Consider the following 17,941-nt stretch of genomic DNA (forward strand, 5'->3'; position numbering starts at 1 on the left):
TTACTTACCTGTGTGAGCTTGAGCATTTAAGTTGTCCTTTCTAGGCCTCAGCGTCCTCAGCTGTAAGTTAATAAATATATTTAAATATAATTGACTTCCTTTGTAATTGTATGTATTTGATTTTATGCATCTAAATAGGAAGGGTTCGTGGGCCTCACAAGACTTCCAATTGCCTGAACCTGTCATTTCAAAAAAAGTTCCATCACCCATAGAAATTTAATAACCCCTGGGCTAGATGACGTCCTCTTCCATCTCCAACCCTATGAGTCTATGACAGCAAATGACAACAGGTATGAGTGGGACAAGGGCAATGTGAATGTGACAGGAAGTAATGAGAAAGTGAGATGTGTGTGTTGTGGGTGGGAAACATTTATATGGTGCCTTTTATGGGCCAGGAACTGTGCTGAGCACCTTACGAATATTATCTCATTTTGTCCTCACAACAGCCCTAGGAAGTGGGTGCTATTATTATCATCCCCATTTTGCAGATGAGGAAATTGAGACAGACATAGGTAAAGTTACTTGCCCAGGGGTCACACTGCTGGTAAATGTCGGAGACTGGATTTCAACTTAGGTCTTCCTGACTCCAAGTTTGGCTCTCTATCCATTGCACCATCTAACTAACTGCCTCATAGTGAGAATAATAGGAACAGCCGTGGAAAGTGTTGGTGTGACAGGAGAGTGACAGGTGATAGAATGAAGAGTGGTTGAAATATAGCCACTGTGGTAGGAATATTTATTTTATTTTTGTTCCAACCTGTGATTTCATTCATGTATGGAACTCCTGTGTTGAAACTCTTTCCACCAATACAGATGAGCAACTGTAGGGAACATATTTTTGCCTTCCTTTGTGTCCCCAACACTTAGCACTGTGTCTGGCACAAAGTGAGCACTTAATAAATGCTTATTAATTACTTTTAGAGAGTTACCTAGGACACTGAGAAATTAAGTGATTTGCCCAGGCTCGCTCAATTAGTATAGGTCAGAGGTAGTACTTGAACCTAGGGTTTTTACCATACCCCCCTTCTTGGTCAAAAGAGATAATGGATTTGAGACGAAAAAAAGGAGAACTACATTTTTGGGCATAGCCAATGTGGAAATTTGTTTTGTTTGTCTATGCATACTCATTTTACCAGATTTCTTTGATTTTCCCTGGGGGAGGGGAAAAATGAAAGCTTATTCATTGAAAAAAGTTTAAAAAAGAAGGTAGGGGGATGCTTATCAGTTTTACAGATGACACAAAACTGAGCAGGATGGCTAATACTTTGAATGAATGATAGCATGAACATCCAAAAAGATCTTGGCAGGCTGAAAACATTGAACTGAATCTGATAAGTTAAAATTTATTAGGGATAAATATAAAGTTTTACATTTGAGTTCAACAATTTACCCTCCCAAGTACAAGATAAAGAGCTCATCTAAAAATGATTTGGAGGTTATAGTGGATTACAATCTTGATAGTATGATATGGTGGCCATGAAGGTTAACTAATGGGATCTTTGGTTACATTAAGGGAGAGAGTATGCTGAAGATGTAATTGTATCAGATTTAGAGTCCAAAGACATGGGTTCAAACCCTAGTTCTGCTACTTAATGACTATGTGACCTAGGGTAAATTAATTCTTTTTCTAGGAATCAATTTCCTCATTTTTAAAATGAAGGCATTTGACCAATTACTTTCTAAGGTCCCTTTCAATTAATAATACTAATAATAATCACTAACATTTATATAGCACTTACAGGCACTGTGTGCTAAGCATTTTACAATTATTATTTCATCTGATCCTCACAACAACCCTGGGACTGCCTTTTAGATATTATTATCCCCATTTTACAGATGAAGAATTTGAGTCAAAGAGAGATTAAGTGACTTGCCCACGGTCACACAGCTAGTAATGTTTGACACCAGATCTGAATTTGAATTTAGGGCTTCCTGACTCCAGGCCTAGGTGTCTATTGCACCACCTATCTATAATTCAACAATCCTATATTCTTATAGTCACCCTAGGATTTAGAATGAAGCAGGTGAGAGCCCTACTGTACTCTGCTGTGGTTGAATCCCAGTTACAGTGTTGTGTTCTGTTCCGGGCGCCATGTTGTATGACATAGGAAGAATGTAGAAAGAACATTGACAACATAGAGTATACCTGGAGGAGGGCAAGTCAGGGTATTGAGGGGACTGGAGACCATGTTGTATGAGAATTGGTTGAAAAAAGTAGGGATTTTTATCCTAGAGAAGAAAAGGCTTAAAAGAGACATAATAGCTGTCTTCAAATGTTTGAAGGGCCATCTCATAGATGAGAGATCAGGTTGGTTCTGTCTGGTCCCAGAGGGGAGAACTAGGAACTTGAGGAAGCTGGTGAGAGACAGATTTAAGTTCAAGGAAAGGGGAAAGTTCCTAACAATTAGAAGTGTCCAAAAGTGGAATCTGCTGCCTCAGTAGGTTCTTCCAGAGTGTAAGGCAATGCTTAGCACATAGTAGGCATTTAATAAATGTATGTTGACTTGACTTCTTCCTTACTGGAAGTCTTCCACCAAAGACTGACTGGCCACCTTGTTCAGATGTTGAAGAAGGGATTTTTTTTTTTCCGATAAGAGTTGGACTCTTCCAGCTCTGAGATTCTATGATTCTGTGAGGTTTGGAGCTTGGTTCCATTGCCCTGTGGATGGTGAGGAAAGCCACCAGGATTTGGTGATCATGGACAAACAGTAATTCATTTCCCAAGAAGTGTTCCTTATGAGTGGATTCATGGGCAAGAACAGTCAGATCTCAGGATTTAGAGCTGGAAGGGACCTTGGAGAGCATCTAATCCAATCTCTTTGTTTTACAGATGTGGAAATTGAGGCCCAGAGAGATTAAATGATTCGTCCAATGTCACACAGGGAGTAAAGTAGCAGGACCAAAATCTGAACCCAGGTTCCCTGACGACAACTCCAATATTCTTTCTGTTATGCCACCTTATAGAGATTCCTAAAAAAGAATCAGAGTTTGGCATGATAAAAACCTACATAACGAGCTGAATGGCCCTTATATCCTTAGTCTTTCCCCTTTCATCCCACTTCCTGTCCTGGATCTTGACTTGCCTATTTCATATTTTCACTTGGAGATGATGCTGTCACCTGAAAATCAAATGTCTCCCAAACAAGTGCCCTTTCCAATTTCCCTGGCTCTGGCAATGACCCCACTCTACTCTCCAAGTCAAACAAAACTGGGATCATCTTTAAGAAATTATTATGAACTTGACAGGGATATGCAAGCATGATGATTTCCACATGCAAATAAGAACAGAAAAAAAGAATTCCATATTAAATTATGAATCTCAATTACAGGCAGTTTGTTTTTTCAAAGTATAAAATACTTTTTACATAGTAATTCCAATACTGTCCTGCTGGCCTGTCTATTTCCAAATTTTCTTCTGCTCTTTTCTGAGTATTTTATAAAAGTTTCATTAATACTCTTTTCTTTCTTTCTTTCCTTCCTTCCTTCCTTTCCTTCCTTCTTCCCTCCCTGTCTTTCTTTCTTTTCTCTTTCTTTCTTTCTTTCATATTGTTATTACTACCTATCCTTTCCCTATAACTCTCTTTCCTTACCCCCCCAATTCCATCACATGTAATGTAGTCCAGCAAAACAGTGCCACACAAATTGAGGAGATGACCATCAAATGGGGAATAGCTGAACAAGTTGTGGTACATAATTATGATGAAATACTATTGTGCTATGAGAAATGATAAGCAGGATGCTTATAGAAAAACCTAGGAAGATGTACATGAACTGAAGCAAAGTTAAGTGAGCAGAACCAGGAGAACATCTAGCAATAGTGTAACAGTGATCAACTGTAAATGACTTAGCTATTCACAGCAATACAATGATCTAAGACAATTCCGAAGGACTTATGATAATGCTATCCACCTCCAAAGAGAGAACTTTTGGAGTCTGAATGCAGATCAAAGCGTACTTTTTAGAACTTTTTTTTTTTTGTCTAGGGTTCTTTTTTGTCTGTGTTTTCTTTCACAACATATCTAATATGTAAAAAAGTTTCACGTGATTACCCACGTATAATCTACATCAAATTGCTTGCCTCCTCAAGGAGTGGAGAGAGGTGGGAAGGAAAGAATTTGGAACTCAAAATTAAAAAACAAAAAGAATGTTAAAAAAAAAAAAAGAACAAAACCAGTTGCGCACATTGACTATGTCAGAGAACACATATCTTATTCTGCACCTTTGGACCACCATCTCTCTGTCAAGAGGTGGAGTGTATGATTTACGGTCATTCTTCTGAAGTGACTGTTGTTCATTGCATTGACCAAAGCTCTTATCTTCCTATGTAGTGTTATCGTAAAAATTGTTCTCCTGGTTCTGCTCACTTCACTTGGCATCAGTTCGCACAAGTCTTTCCAGGCATCTCTGAATCCATCCCTCTTGTCATTTCTTATAGCACAATAATATTCTAATACATTCATAAACCATAATTTGCTCTGCCATTCTCCAATTGAGGGGCATACCCTTTGTTTCCAGTTTTTTGCTACAAAAAAAAACCACTGCTATAAATATTGTCCTACACATAGGTCCTTTCCCTGGCTTGTAGTCGTCTTTGACTCACCTCTTTCCTTCCTCTTCCAGTCACCAAATGCCATTTATTTTTCCTTTCAAATGCCTTTCATTGCTATTCCTTCCTCTCCTTTCTCACCACTATTACCATAGTGTATGCCTTCATCACATCTGGGTTGCTACTAAAGAGCTTACTGTTTGACCTTCCTGAAGTCAGTCTCTTCCCCCCACCAATCCATCCTGTATACTGATTCTGGGTATTCCTTTAAAAAAAATTAAATTAACAAGCATTCATTTTTTTCCTTTCTCTCATCTCCCCAACTGAAAAAAAATAGAAAGAAAAGACAGGTCCTCGTAACAAATATGCACGGTCAAGCAAAACAAATTCCCACATTGACCATGTCCAAAAATATATGTCTCATCCTTCATCCTGAGTCCATCACCTCTCTGGCAGTAGTATGCTTCATCTTTGGAATGCTTTGGAATGCTTCTGTCCTCTGGAATTGGTGGCCTGCTGGCTGTTCCCAGAACAAGATACTCCATCCCTTGACTCTGGGCATTCTCTCTGGCTGTCCCCAAGGCCTAGAATTCTCACCTTCCTCTGCTCCCACTACTGACCTTCCTGGCTTCCTTTAAGTCTCAGCTAAAAATCTCACCTTCAATAAGAAACCTTCCTCAGCTCTTAATTCTAGTGCCTTCTCTTTGCTAATCATCTCCTATTTATCCTGTATATAGCTTGTTTTGTATATATTTATTTGCATGTTGTCTCCCCCTTGAGAGTGCAAGCTCCTTGAGGGCAGGGACTGTCTTTTGTCTCTTTTTGTATCCCCAGTGTTTAGCACAGTGCCTGGCACATAGTAGGTCCTTTATAAATGTTGATTAATTGGTCACTGCATTGATCAAAATTTTCAAATCTTTCAAAGCTGTTTGTCTTTCATACTAATACTGCTTAAACATGACTTTTGTTTTATTACTCTGGTAAAAACACTTATGGTGTTTCCTCTTTCCTGCCAGATGCTTCTTCCTGGCTTTCAAAGACGTCTACAATCTGGCCCTACCCTACTAACTAGTCTCATTCTTTTCTTAAAAAACAAAAACCAAAACAAAACTGTCTCCAGCTTTATTTGAGAACACACAGCAAGTATTCAGATATCCAATGGAGGAGGAGCCTCAGGGAGTGGCTGGGAAGGCTGGCCAGCCAGTTTACTTTACAGGCAAGGTAAGTTTAAGGGGCCAGCCCCGGAAAGGCTGCAAGTCATGACTTCAGCCCTATACTTGGTTACAGTGTCCTCAGGCTTCTTGGTCTCAGCTACTCTCGTGAAGGGTGAAAGCGTTCCTCAGGAGGTAATGGGCTCTCCCAGCTTGGAGGCCTTCAGAGGCTGAAAGACCATTTGTCAGGTAATGTTGTATGTAGTTGGGATTCCTTTTGTATGTGACTTAGATTGGGAATTCTTTTTTTCTTCTTTTAAAAAAACTAATTACTTTTTAGTTTTCAATATTCACTCTTGTAAGATTTTGAATTCTAAATTTTCTTCCCCTCCCTCCCTTTCCCTCTCCCCAAGACAACATGCAATTTGAGATCAGGAGTTGTTAATGAAACTTTCTTGTGTCACAGACCCCTTTGGCAGTCTGGTAAAACCCATGGACCCCTTCTCAGAATGTTTTAAACACAAATGTATAGAATTACAAGAGATCAAATGAGATAACATGTAAAGCATGCTGTTGTTCAGTCGCGTCCAACTCTTCATGACCCCATTTGGGGTTTTCTTGGCAAAGACACTGGAGTGGATCGCCATTTCCCTCTCTAGCTCATTTTACATGTGGAGAAACTGAGGCAAACACAGTTAAATGACTTGTCAGGGTCACATAGTTAGTGAGTCTCTCAGACTGGATTTGAATTCAAGTCTTCTTGACTCCAGGCTCAGCACTCTGTACACTGTGGTGCCATGTAGCTGCCCAGCAAACCTTAAAGCACAATATATTGAAATATTATATTGAAATACAGTCATCCAAATTTCTTTTTGGCTAGGCAATGGGGTTAAGTGACTTGCCCAGGGTCACACAGCTAGTGAGTGTCAAGTGTCTGAGGCCAGATTTGAACTCAGGTCCTCCTGACTCCAGGGCCAGTGCTCTATCTACTGCACCACCTAGCTGTCCCATCCAAATATTTTTAAAACCGTGTTCATAGACCCCAGGTTAAGAATCCTGGGACCAGAGGTCCCTTCTAACTCTCAGATTCTGTAGCTCTGATTCTGAGATATTCATTTCTTTGAACTAGGCACTGGACTCAGGAAGAAGGGCCATAGACACTGTGCCATCTGGGGGGCAGTGTGGTACAGTGAACGGAGCCCTGGCATTAGAGTCCAGAGACCTGGGTTCAAATCCTGCCCCAGTTACTTTAGAGGTGTGTGACTCTGGGCAAATCATTTGACCATAGTTAAATGCCTTAGTTTCCCTATCCCTAAAATTAAGGGATTGAACTTGGTGATCTCTAAGTTTCTTTCCAGGTCTAAATGGATGATCGTTTGACTAGTGGGATCCCTACCAGGAGGCAGCATGGATTTCCCAGAAAAGTATCTAGAGATGAACCTGTGTCCACCCTGTCTCTCATCATGTATGCCATTCCTCTGGGCAAAGTGTATGACATTCAGGGCCACCTTCCATTGGCCTGCTGCCTGAGTCCTAGATCCCCCACGACTCACGTCTGCTGAGTGTCTGGTTAATGACAGGTAGGTTCCAGGAGCTCAATGGCAGCAGGAGGTGCTTGGACAGCTGGTGCTTGGGCCATTGATACTAGTCCTCAAAATAAACAACGGTTGATCAAGGAGGAGACTCTCTGCTGGGCCCCAGTGTTAAAACGATGGTCTTACAGGAAGGTGAGCCTGTTAGCCTGTGCTGGGTTCTTGATGGTGATCCTCAATCAATCAACCAACCTACAAACCTTTATTAAGCACCTACTATGTGACAAAAACTTGGAGTGCAAAGACGAAAATTAAATAGTCTCAGTTCTTAAGGAATTTACATTTTATCAGGGGAGAAAAAATACACGTGTAAGTGTGTGCAAAATAAATGCAAGGTGATTTGGTGATTTCGAGTCTTCCTTGGAGCTCCTAGACTAAGTCCTCAATATCTTCCATTACTCCCTTCCACCCTTGCAGCCTCTCCCTGTGGTTGGATGGCTCCTTCCAGGATCTTCACTTAAGGAGAATGTCCAGGCCAGCCATGTCTCATTCGACTCCGGGCAGCCCTCCATCTCCCTGACTTCTTCTAGCATTCCTCAGGCTAGGTACCCAGCTTTTTAGCTTTCTTTTATGTGCTGTCTTCCTCTAGTAGAATGTAAGTGCCTTGAGGGCAGGAACTGTCTTTCTATTTGTATTCCCAACACTTCACACAGTGCTTAGCACATAGTAGTCATGTATAAATGCTGGTTGACTGACTACTCCCACTCCATTCAGATCATAAGCATACCATGTTCATCCCTGATTCTGGGTCTCCGCTCAAGTCCTTCTCTTCACCTGAATTGTTTTTCCTCTTTCCTCTATCAATCCAAATCTTATATATTCTTTAACATCCAAGTGACAGGCTTTATGAGGAAAAGGGAACCATAGTCGCCCTGGTATTCTGCCCTGATCAGACACACCTGGAGTAGCATGTTCAGTTTAGGGAGCCACATTTTGGGAAGGACGTTGACAAGCTTGTGAGTCCCCAGAGGAGAGTGGAGAAGGGCATTCAGATCACTTCATGTGAGGCTCAGTTGAAGGGGTTTAGGAGAGGGAATAAGCATTTATTAAGCCCCTACTATGTGTCAGATACTGTGCTAAGCAATTTGCAGTCTCAGAATTTCAGACTTCAAAGGTTGCGTGGTGGTTGTCTAGTTCAACTCATACCAAAAAAAAAAAAAGGAATCCCTGCTACACCATAGTGAGAAATGGTTATCTAGCCTCTGCATAATGACTTCAAATTAAGAGGAACTCACTGTTTCCCAAAGCAGCCATTCTATCAAAATTATTAGGATCTTTTTCCTGCCATCAAGCCTAGATTTGCTTCTTTACAATATCCATCCCTTAATCTTAGTTCTGTCCTCTGGGGCCAAACAGAACAAGTCTAATCTTTCCTCCACATGATAGTCCTTCCAATACTTAAACATAGCCATTGTGTTCCCCCAAATCTTTACTTCTCTTTACTTCATATATATATGTATATATACATATATATGTATATATGTGTGTGTGTATATACATATATATATAGTATTTATTTACCTGTGTAGATGTTGTTTTCTTCCCAGTAGAATGTAAGCTCCCTGAGGGCAGGAACTCTTTTTTTTTGTCTTTGTCCAGCAACTGGCACATGGCAAATGCTCAATAAGTGCCCATTGAATTGAGCTGGGGACAAGGAAGGGAGGTTACAGAGAGGCAGATCTAAGCTCATTGTAGGGAAAAACTTCCTAACGATTAAAGCAGGCCAGAAGTGGAATGAGCTGCTCCAGGGAGTAGTGAATTCCCGGCCCCGGAAGTCTTCAAAGTCTGGATGACCTCTTGTGGGGGACATCGTAGAGAGGATTCTTGGAGTGGATGGCCTCTGGGTCTCTTTGAACTCTCAGATTCTGGGGCTATTCTTGTTCTCACTAATCTCTCTCCTCTCTAAACTTTTAAGCATAAAGGGGACCTTTACTACCATTTAATCAGATGCCTTCATTTTATCAATGAGGAAACATGGAATTTAAGTGACCTACCCAAGTAGCAGAGCTTAGATTCAGACTTAGATTCTTCGATTCCAAATTTCCTCCACTATGCTATTTGATTATACACTACCTAGTTCACTGATTTTTCACATATGGTGGTTTTGTCTTTTTGTGTTGTGAGTTCCTTAAGGCAGACCCATGCAACGCTTTTCCTGTATAGAAACCCTCCTTCTAACCTCAGTGTCTAGGACAGCTACACATGTTAAAAGGTTCTTTGATTGACTGGGTCTAGTCCAGTTACTCAGAAGGCTATCTTATCTCGAGTAGATTGAGCGTCCAACCTCAAATTAGGCTTCCAAGCTCAATAGACTGTGAAGAGTTGGGTCCTATGAGACTGATGGATAGAATTTTGGACCTGGAATCAGGCAATTCAAACCTAGCTTCTGGGTTCAAATCTAATCACTAACATTAACTAGCTGTATATCCATTAATAAGTCACTTAATATCTCTGAGCCTCAGTTTCTTCATCTGAAAAACAGGAATAATAATACCAGTAGTACCTACCTTAGAGGGTTGTTATGAAGCTCAAAGCAGATAAGGGTTATCTTGCAAAACTTTAATTAGTACATTAATGTCAGTGATTATTAAATTATAATGAGAAAAGCTAGGCCATCACCCTTTGGAGGTAATGACAACCTCATGGCCACTAGGGGCCGCCCTAGGTCCAATTTTTAGAGAGTAAACCCTGCGGCTAGGGTGTCCCCAAAGTTTTTGTCCAGTTGGAACACTGTGTATATGAGAGGAAGGGGGAAGGGATGGGAGCCTCTGGGGCATGTCAGTTCCTGCCTCAAACCTTCTCCCAAGTCCATGAGTTAGGTCAGCCCTGGGACCCAGAGACAGTCCATCCATCGGAGGTCCCTGGCTTCAAATCTTCAGCTTTCCTAGGCTAGAATGAGTTCTATGTAGACTATCAGGGGACTATCAAAGGTAGTGTAGAAGCTTCTCAGTCTCAATGCAGCTGGTGCCTTTTTTTGCTCTGGAGTTGGTCTCTTTTAAGGATCAGTTGTCTTCTTTTTTGGGGGACCAATAGGGTGCTTCAGGGGCAGTAGGATAAAAGTCCAAAGTAGGGAAGAAAACATCTATCTACTCTCTTTTCTTTCTCGGTACTCATTCCTCCTATTTTGAATGGGACCAGGGAACTGTCGGCCTTATAGTATGGCGGAAAGAACATGGGCTTTGGAGTCAAAGGTCTTGGGTTCAAACCCTAACTCAGCCACCCCTGCTGTTGCCTTGGTCCAACTCCTTAGCTTCTCTGGGCTTTAGTTTCCCCAACTGTAAAATGGTGGGGGTAGGGGGTGGAGTTAGACTAGATAAACTTCAAGACTCCTACCTCCCAGATCTAACTCGACAATCCTTCAATCACTGCAGAGTACCTCCCCTTTGCCTCCAGGTGAAGATTTTAGGTACTTCTGCTGTAGAATCTGAAGGTCAGGTGTTGGGGAGCTGTCCATGAGCAGATCATCTTTCTACCTTTTTAAATTTCTCTCCTCTGTCCCTTCTCCTGACCAGCCCCTAAATGTGCCATTCTAAATAGCGTGCCTTTACTCAGAAGCCTTCACTGACTCTCTATTGTCTGCCAAACAAAGTATAAATTTTTGTCCTTACAAATGATCAGCTTGGTGGTGTAGTAGATATGGAGTCAGGAAGAGCTGAGTTTGAATTCTGCTGAATACACTTAACCGGAAGTGTGATCCTGGGCAAGTCACTTAATCTCAACCTCAATTTCCTCATCTATAAAATGGGATAATAAAGATATAGCACCTACCCTGTGGAGTTGTTATAAGATCAAATGAGATAACATATAAAGTGTTTTGCAAACATCTATATGTATGTTATATAGGTATTTTATTTGTATATTTATAATTTATGTTATTTTTATTTATATATTATTTCATTCATTCATTTTATATATGTATTTATATGTATATAGGTGTATATGTATATATACATATATATATGTATATATGTGTTACTCAAGGCCTTAATGATCTGGTTCCAGACAGAATGTAATCCCCTATGTTCTCCTATTTCCTTCACCCTGTCCCCTAGGTCTAGAATGAAACCCCTCCCCATCACAGAGAACCTTTCTTCAAGGCTCAATTCAGTTGCCACTCTCCACTTTGAAGTCTCCCCTTATATACTCTCACTCTTTGTTGATAGTGAATTCTCTCTCTCTCCCAAGATTTTTTTCATAGCTTTGCCTGGATTCCAAAGTACTTATCACATTCTCTCTCACTCTCTCTCTCTCTCCACACACACAGTTATTTGACTTTGTGACTTTATCTTCTGTTCAATTGTAAAGTCCTTGAGAACAGAGTTGATCTTTTTATGATCCATCACACATAGCATAGGCTTAATATGTTTATTGAAGGGGGGCGGGAATGAAAGGTCCTTTCCGGTTTTTACAGCTTTCAGTTCTGTGATTCTAGGATCCTGGGCAGAAGTGGTCATGGAAAACCTTGTGAAGGTGGCTTTCAGGGCTGGAGCTGAGTCTCAGAGATAGGATTCAGGTAAGAGCAACTTGTAAACCATTCACTCTCTTTTGCCTCTAGCTTGGGACGAATGCTCTCTGATACAAAAGAGGGACGAAGTATCTGGGAAGAGTGAGATCTTTCCTCCATCTCTCCACTTTTCCTAGACTTAAGCAAAGGCGTCCACGGTTATTGTATCAGCCCTTCCTGCCAGGAGCATCTGAGTCAGATCCCCAGGGGAAGGTGGAGCAACTTTAGCGGATGGACCTGGCCTGCTGCCAGTGAACTACTACCCTCCTGGCTTTTCATGTGTAACCAAGAATCAGCAAGGGTCTGGGGTCGAGAGTCCAGCTCCGTCAAGCCTTGTGAGGGGGGAGGCACTTGGCCACCCCCCAGGGCTGGAGCTGGAGGCCTCTGGCAGTTGGCTAAGCTGCTCAGCCTGACAGAGAATCCCAAGGTCCACAATCTCTGAGTTCGTCCCCCCTGAAGCCACAGTTGGGGTCAATGGGAGGAGAGGGCTCTTAACGAGGGTCTGGCGTGTCTGACGGGAGCAACACCCTCTGGGGACTTTCCCCGGATCTCCCTCCTGCCTGGGTGTGGGGCCCAGAACACGCCAGGGCGATTGCCTTATAAGTGACTCAGGGGGCGGTGTGAGGGGGAGAAGAATGCCTCCTCATCCCCCTCTCCCACATCCCACCTCCTGCAGACAGGCAGGGAGTTGGAAATCAGGAGGTTCTTGTCTCCATCGCTCTGCACTCCCCTTTTAGCAGTAACAGGAGAATCATCGGGGAGACACTGGGAATCAGATGAACTTCCTCAGGCGCTCTCCTCCTCCCCACAGAAGGCTACAGAGACCAGTGTGGGACCTGCCATAGGATCATGAAAGGGGCTTGAGGACCTTGTAGTTCTGGCATCTTCATTTGATAAATGAGAAATCTGAGCTCCGAGGTCCCACAGGTAGTCATTGATTGAGCTGAAATTTAAACCCAGGACCTTTGACTCCAAATCCAAAGCTCTTTCCATGATCATAAAAATTATTATTTGAGCTAACATTTATATAGCACCTATTATGTGCCAGGAACTGTGCTAAACACTTTATAATTATGATCTCATTTGATCCTTGAAACAACCCCGGCAGGTGAGTACTATTATTATCCCCATTTTACAGATGAGGAAACTGAGGCAAACAGAGGTTAAATGACTTGCTCAAGGTCACACAGCTAGGAAGTGTCAGAGGCTGGATATGAATTTAAATCTTCTTGACTCCAGACCTACTAGCTTTTGGTGAATGGTCAGATCTTTGACTTGTTCAATGAATTCAATTCATTAAACACAGGTTACTGCGTGCTGGGCTCTAAAGATACAAAAACAAAACAAAAAGTAAACAGCTACTGCCCTCTATTGCTATTTCTGTCTCGTATGTTGCATATCATCTGAATAAGACATGAATGAATGAATGAAAAAGCATTTAGAGGGGGGCAGAGCCAAGATGGCAGAGGGAAAGCAGTGACTTGCTAGAGCTCTCCCTCAAACCCCTCCAAATACCTGTAAAAAAATGACTCTAAACAAATTCTAAAGCAGTAGAACCCACAAAAAGACAGAGTAAAACAAATTTCCAGCCCAAGACAACCTAGATGGCTGATCGGAAAGGTATACCGCGCTGGGTTGGGAGAGGAGCGCAGTTTGGCGTGGGCGCACAGGCCACAGCAACCCTGGAGCAGGCCTCAGAGGACTGAATCGCGGGCAGCTGTGGCGGTTTCCAGACTTCTCAACCCAGGAACACCAAAGACAACTTAGAAGGTCAGTGGGAAAAGTCTATGACTGGGTTGAGAGAGGAGCTAGGTCTCAGTCACAAGTCCTGAGCATGGCCTCTGGGACAGCAGGTGCCTCTTGAGCTTCCTGCCCACAGACTGAGGGGGAATCGTGTGGCTGATCAGAGGGAAATTGCAGGGATCTCTTTGCCAGTGCTGAGGCAAGAATCTCTTGCTTTGCCTGTGCTTAGATCTGGGTCACAGTTTTGAGGAGCGGTCCTGGGGCAAGAAGGATCGCTGGCCTGGTGGAGCTTGTTGTGGTGGTAGAGAGGAAACACCTCGCCACTTATCATACCACCTTGGAAGAACTGAAAATTTTCAGGTCCCTAGAAGTATCTCTAAAAACAGCTGTACAAACCCCCGAAGCTTGGGACAGTACATTCTCCACATTGGAAACAGACTCTTACCTTAACAAAGAATTTCGAACTCAAGTAATTGGATGGGATCATGAGCAAGCAGCACAAAAAGAGTCAGACCATAGAATCTTACTTTGGTGACAAAGAAGATCAAAACATACAACTGGAAGAAGACAACAAAGCCAAAGCTCCTACATCCAAAGCCTCCAAGAAGAATATGAATCAGTCCCAGGCCTTGGAAGAGCTCAAAAGGGATTTTGAGAGGAAAGTAAGAGAAGTAGAGGAAAAACTGGGAAGAGAAATGAGAGTAATGCAAGAAAATCATGAAAAGCAAGTTAACAGTTTGCTAAAGGAAACCCAGGAAAATACTGAAGAAAATAACACCTTAAAAAATAGCCTAACCCAAATGGCAAAAGAGGTCCAAAAAGCCAATGAAGAGAAGAATGCCCTAAACAGCAAAATTGGACAAATGGAAAATGAAGTCCAAAAGATTACTGAAGAAAATACTTCCTTAAAAATTAGAATAGAGCAATTGGAAGCTAGTGACTTTATGAGAAATCAAGACACTGTAAAACAAATCCAAAAGAATGAAAAATTAGAAAACAATGTGAAATATCTCATTGGAAAAGCAACTGACCTGGAAAATAGATCCAGGAGAGAGAATTTAAAAATTATTGGACTATCTGAAAGCCATGATCAAAAAAAGAGCCTAGACATCATCTTTCAAGAAATTATCCAGGAAAACTGCCCTGATATTTTAGAACCAGAGGGCAAAGTAGAAATTTAAAGAATCCACTGATCTCCTCCTGAAAGAGATCCCCAAAGGAAAACTCCTAGGAATATTGCAGCCAAATTCCAGAGTTCCCAGGTCAAGGAGAAAATATTACAAGTAGCCAGAAAGAAACAATTCAAGTACTGTGGAAACACAATCGGGATAACACAAGATTTAGCAGCTTCTACATTAAGGAACCGCAGGGCATGGAATATAATATTCTGGAGGGCAAAGGAGATAGGATTACAACCAAGAATCACTTACCCAGCAAAACTGAGTATAATTCTTCAGGGGAAAAAATGGTCATTCAGTGAAATAGGGGACTTTCAAGCATTCTTGATGAAAAGACCAGAGCTGAATAGAAAATTTGACTTTTCAATACAAGACTCAAGTGGAACATGAAGAGGTAAACAGGAAAGAGAAATCATGAGATTTATTAAGTTTGAACTGTTTACATTCCTGCATGGAAAGATGATATTTGTAACTCATGAGACCTTTGTCAGTATTAGGGTAGTTGGAGGGAAAAAATTATATGTATGTATATAGATAGATAGATAGATAGATAGATAGATAGAGGGCCCAGGATGAGTTGAAGATGAAGGGGTCATATTTGGAGAATAAAATTAAGGGGTGAGAGAGGATTATACTAGGAGAAGGAGAAAGGGAAAGGTAGAATTGGGTAAATTATCTCACAAAAAAAAAAAACCAAAAAAGAAAAGGCTCTTACAGTGGAGGGGAAACAGGAGAAGGTGAGAGGGAATGAGTGAATCTTATTCTCATAGGATTTGACTTAAGGAGGGAATAACATACATGCTCAATTGGGTATGGAAATCCGTCTTACCCTACAGGCAAATAGGAGGGGAAGGGGACAAGAGAGTTAGGGGGAGGATAGAGAGGAGGGCAGATTGGGAAAGGGGGTAATCAGAAGCAAATACTTCTGAGGATGGACAGAGTCAAAAGAAAGAATAGAATAAATGGGGGGGGCGGGATAGGATTAAGGGAAATAGAGTTAGTTTTTCACATCATGTCTACTACGGAAGTGTTTTGCATAACTGCACATGTATAACCTATATTGAGTTGCTTGCCTTTTCAATGAGGGTGGGTGGGGAGGGAGGAAGGGAGAAAATTTGGAACCCAAAGTTTTTAAAACACATGTTTAAAAAAGAAAGTTACAGGTAGAAATTAGGATATTTTATTTTATTTATTTTTAATAATTTTTATTTAATTAATTTGTTTTTAGTTTTCAATATTCACTTCCATATGCTTTTGAGTTTTAAGTTTTCTTCCCTTCCCTCCCCACCTCCCTCCCTAAGATGGTATGCAATCTGATATAGACTCTACTTATACATTCCTATTAAACATATTTTCACATTAGTCATGTTGTAAAGAAGAATTAGAACCAATAGGAGGAACCACAAGAAAGAAGAAACAAAACAAAACAGAAGAAAAAAAGAGTAAAAAGTATGTTTCCATCTGCATTCAAACTCCATAGTTCTTTCTCTGATGTATAGCATTTTCCATCACAAGACTTTTGGAGATGTCTTAGATTCTTGCGTTGCTGAGGTCTAAGTCTATCAAAGTTAGTCATTGCACAATGTGGCTGTTACCGTGTACAACGTTCTCCTGGGTCTCCTCACTTCACTCAGCATCAGTCCATGCAAGTCTTTCCAGGTTTTTTCTGAAGTCTGCTTGCTCATCATTTCTTATAGTACAATAGTATTCCAATACATTCACATATCACAACTTGTTCAGCCATTCCCCAATTGATGGGCATATCCTCAATTTCCAATTCTTTGCCTCCACAAAAAGAACTGCTATAAATATTTTTGTACATGTGGGTCCTTTTCCCATTTGTATGATCTCTTTGGGATACAGCCCTAGGAGTGCTATTGCTGGGTCAAAGGGTATGCACATTTTTATAGCCCTTTGGGCATAGGAGCTTAGGATATTTTAAAAGAAAAGCAAGCTGTATTAAGAGATCTGATCATGTCCCAATCTCTTACTTTACCCATTTTATTGGTATTTAAGTTCTGAATAAAAATTAAAAAGAAAAAAAACAAAAAAAAAAAAAGAAAGAAAAAGCATTTAGACACTTATTATGTGCCAGGCACTCTGCTAAGTGCTGAGGATACAAACACAAAAAGTAAAGCAGTCCCTGCCCTCAAGGGGCTTACATTCTAAGAGGGAAGACAACACAAATACAGGGCAGTGGTGACCAGGGAGCTATGCTGTGTGGTCAAGGATATCTCGGGGATGGTGACTGGAAGCATTGAGGGACATGCATTTTCCCCAGGAATGGTAAGGTGGTTTATACAGGAATGTATTATTTTAGAAATTTTTAGTCTATTCTCCCCAAAGTACTAGAAGGTGGTCCTCTAATCTAGATGGAAAAATGAGGCTCAGGCAGGGGATGACTGTTGCTTAAAGAAAAGGAAAACAAAACCCTAGAGTCCTGATTCTTAGGCCTTTTTTTGGCAAGGGAAGGGCCTGGGTGGTCAGGGAAGTTAGAAGGTTTGGAAACTGGAACAGTATTTAACATACCCAGCAAGCTTGCTGTTCCTTGTCACCCAGTGGGCATGTCTGGACATTCAGGCCAATCACATCCCTCCAAGACTCCGGGGAATGGGTTGGCCTCCTTTCCTGTGGAAGGAGGAATGAAAGCTGCTCTTGTCAGCACTTGGTGCTTTTGAACCTGGGATAACTCCCTGAAGAGTTTGTCTGGCTGATGAACATGAGAGCAGAGGGCATTCTGGACCCTCTGACGGCCCCTTAGGGTCTCAGCCTCCCATGCTAGCCCCACAGGGAGCTCACACCCACATTCTTGGGACCTCACCTCCTTCCAGAAGCAGAGGATGATGACCAGGTTGCCTGGGGTTGAGATAAGCCAGGGTGGGGTTAAAATATATATGCCTAAAAATAGAAATGTGGCAATAACATTTAATTCAACAATATTAGCAAACTCTGCTGGGAGAATATGCCAAAGGGACCTGAGGCATGCTCTACATTAGTGCTGAGACAAGTCGGGACTAATCCTGGGACTGATTCAGTCCATCCTCACGGAATCACAGGATTTCAGGTTTGGAAGGGACCTTGACAGGCGAGCTGTACCTGAGAATGATTCCTTACTCCAATTTAACTGACAAGATGTCATTCAGTCTTTGCTTGAATACCTCAAGGGAGGGATTGCCTGGAACATTTTGGGATAGTTTTAATTAAATTAATTAAAATTAATTGAAATT

General features: G+C 41.5%; 1 long non-coding RNA gene across 2 annotated transcripts in view; it reads left to right on the forward strand.

Moving 5' to 3' along the window:
* The first annotated feature begins 5,823 nt into the window (after positions 1-5,823).
* Positions 5,824-17,941, forward strand: part of LOC114042617 — a 28,856-nt gene continuing 16,738 nt past the window's right edge. The window contains exons 1-2 of one of the 2 annotated variants that reach the window (XR_003569006.1): positions 5,824-5,946; positions 11,722-11,802. This is a non-coding gene — a long non-coding RNA (uncharacterized LOC114042617). Of the gene's footprint in view, positions 5,947-7,614; positions 7,835-11,721; positions 11,803-17,941 lie in introns of those variants that run through there. The other variant, XR_003569007.1, reaches the window with a different exon arrangement.

Source organism: Vombatus ursinus, unplaced genomic scaffold (genome assembly GCF_900497805.2).
Source record: "Vombatus ursinus unplaced genomic scaffold, bare-nosed wombat genome assembly UNPS02000749.1, whole genome shotgun sequence".
Classification (NCBI taxonomy): domain Eukaryota; kingdom Metazoa; phylum Chordata; class Mammalia; order Diprotodontia; family Vombatidae; genus Vombatus; species Vombatus ursinus.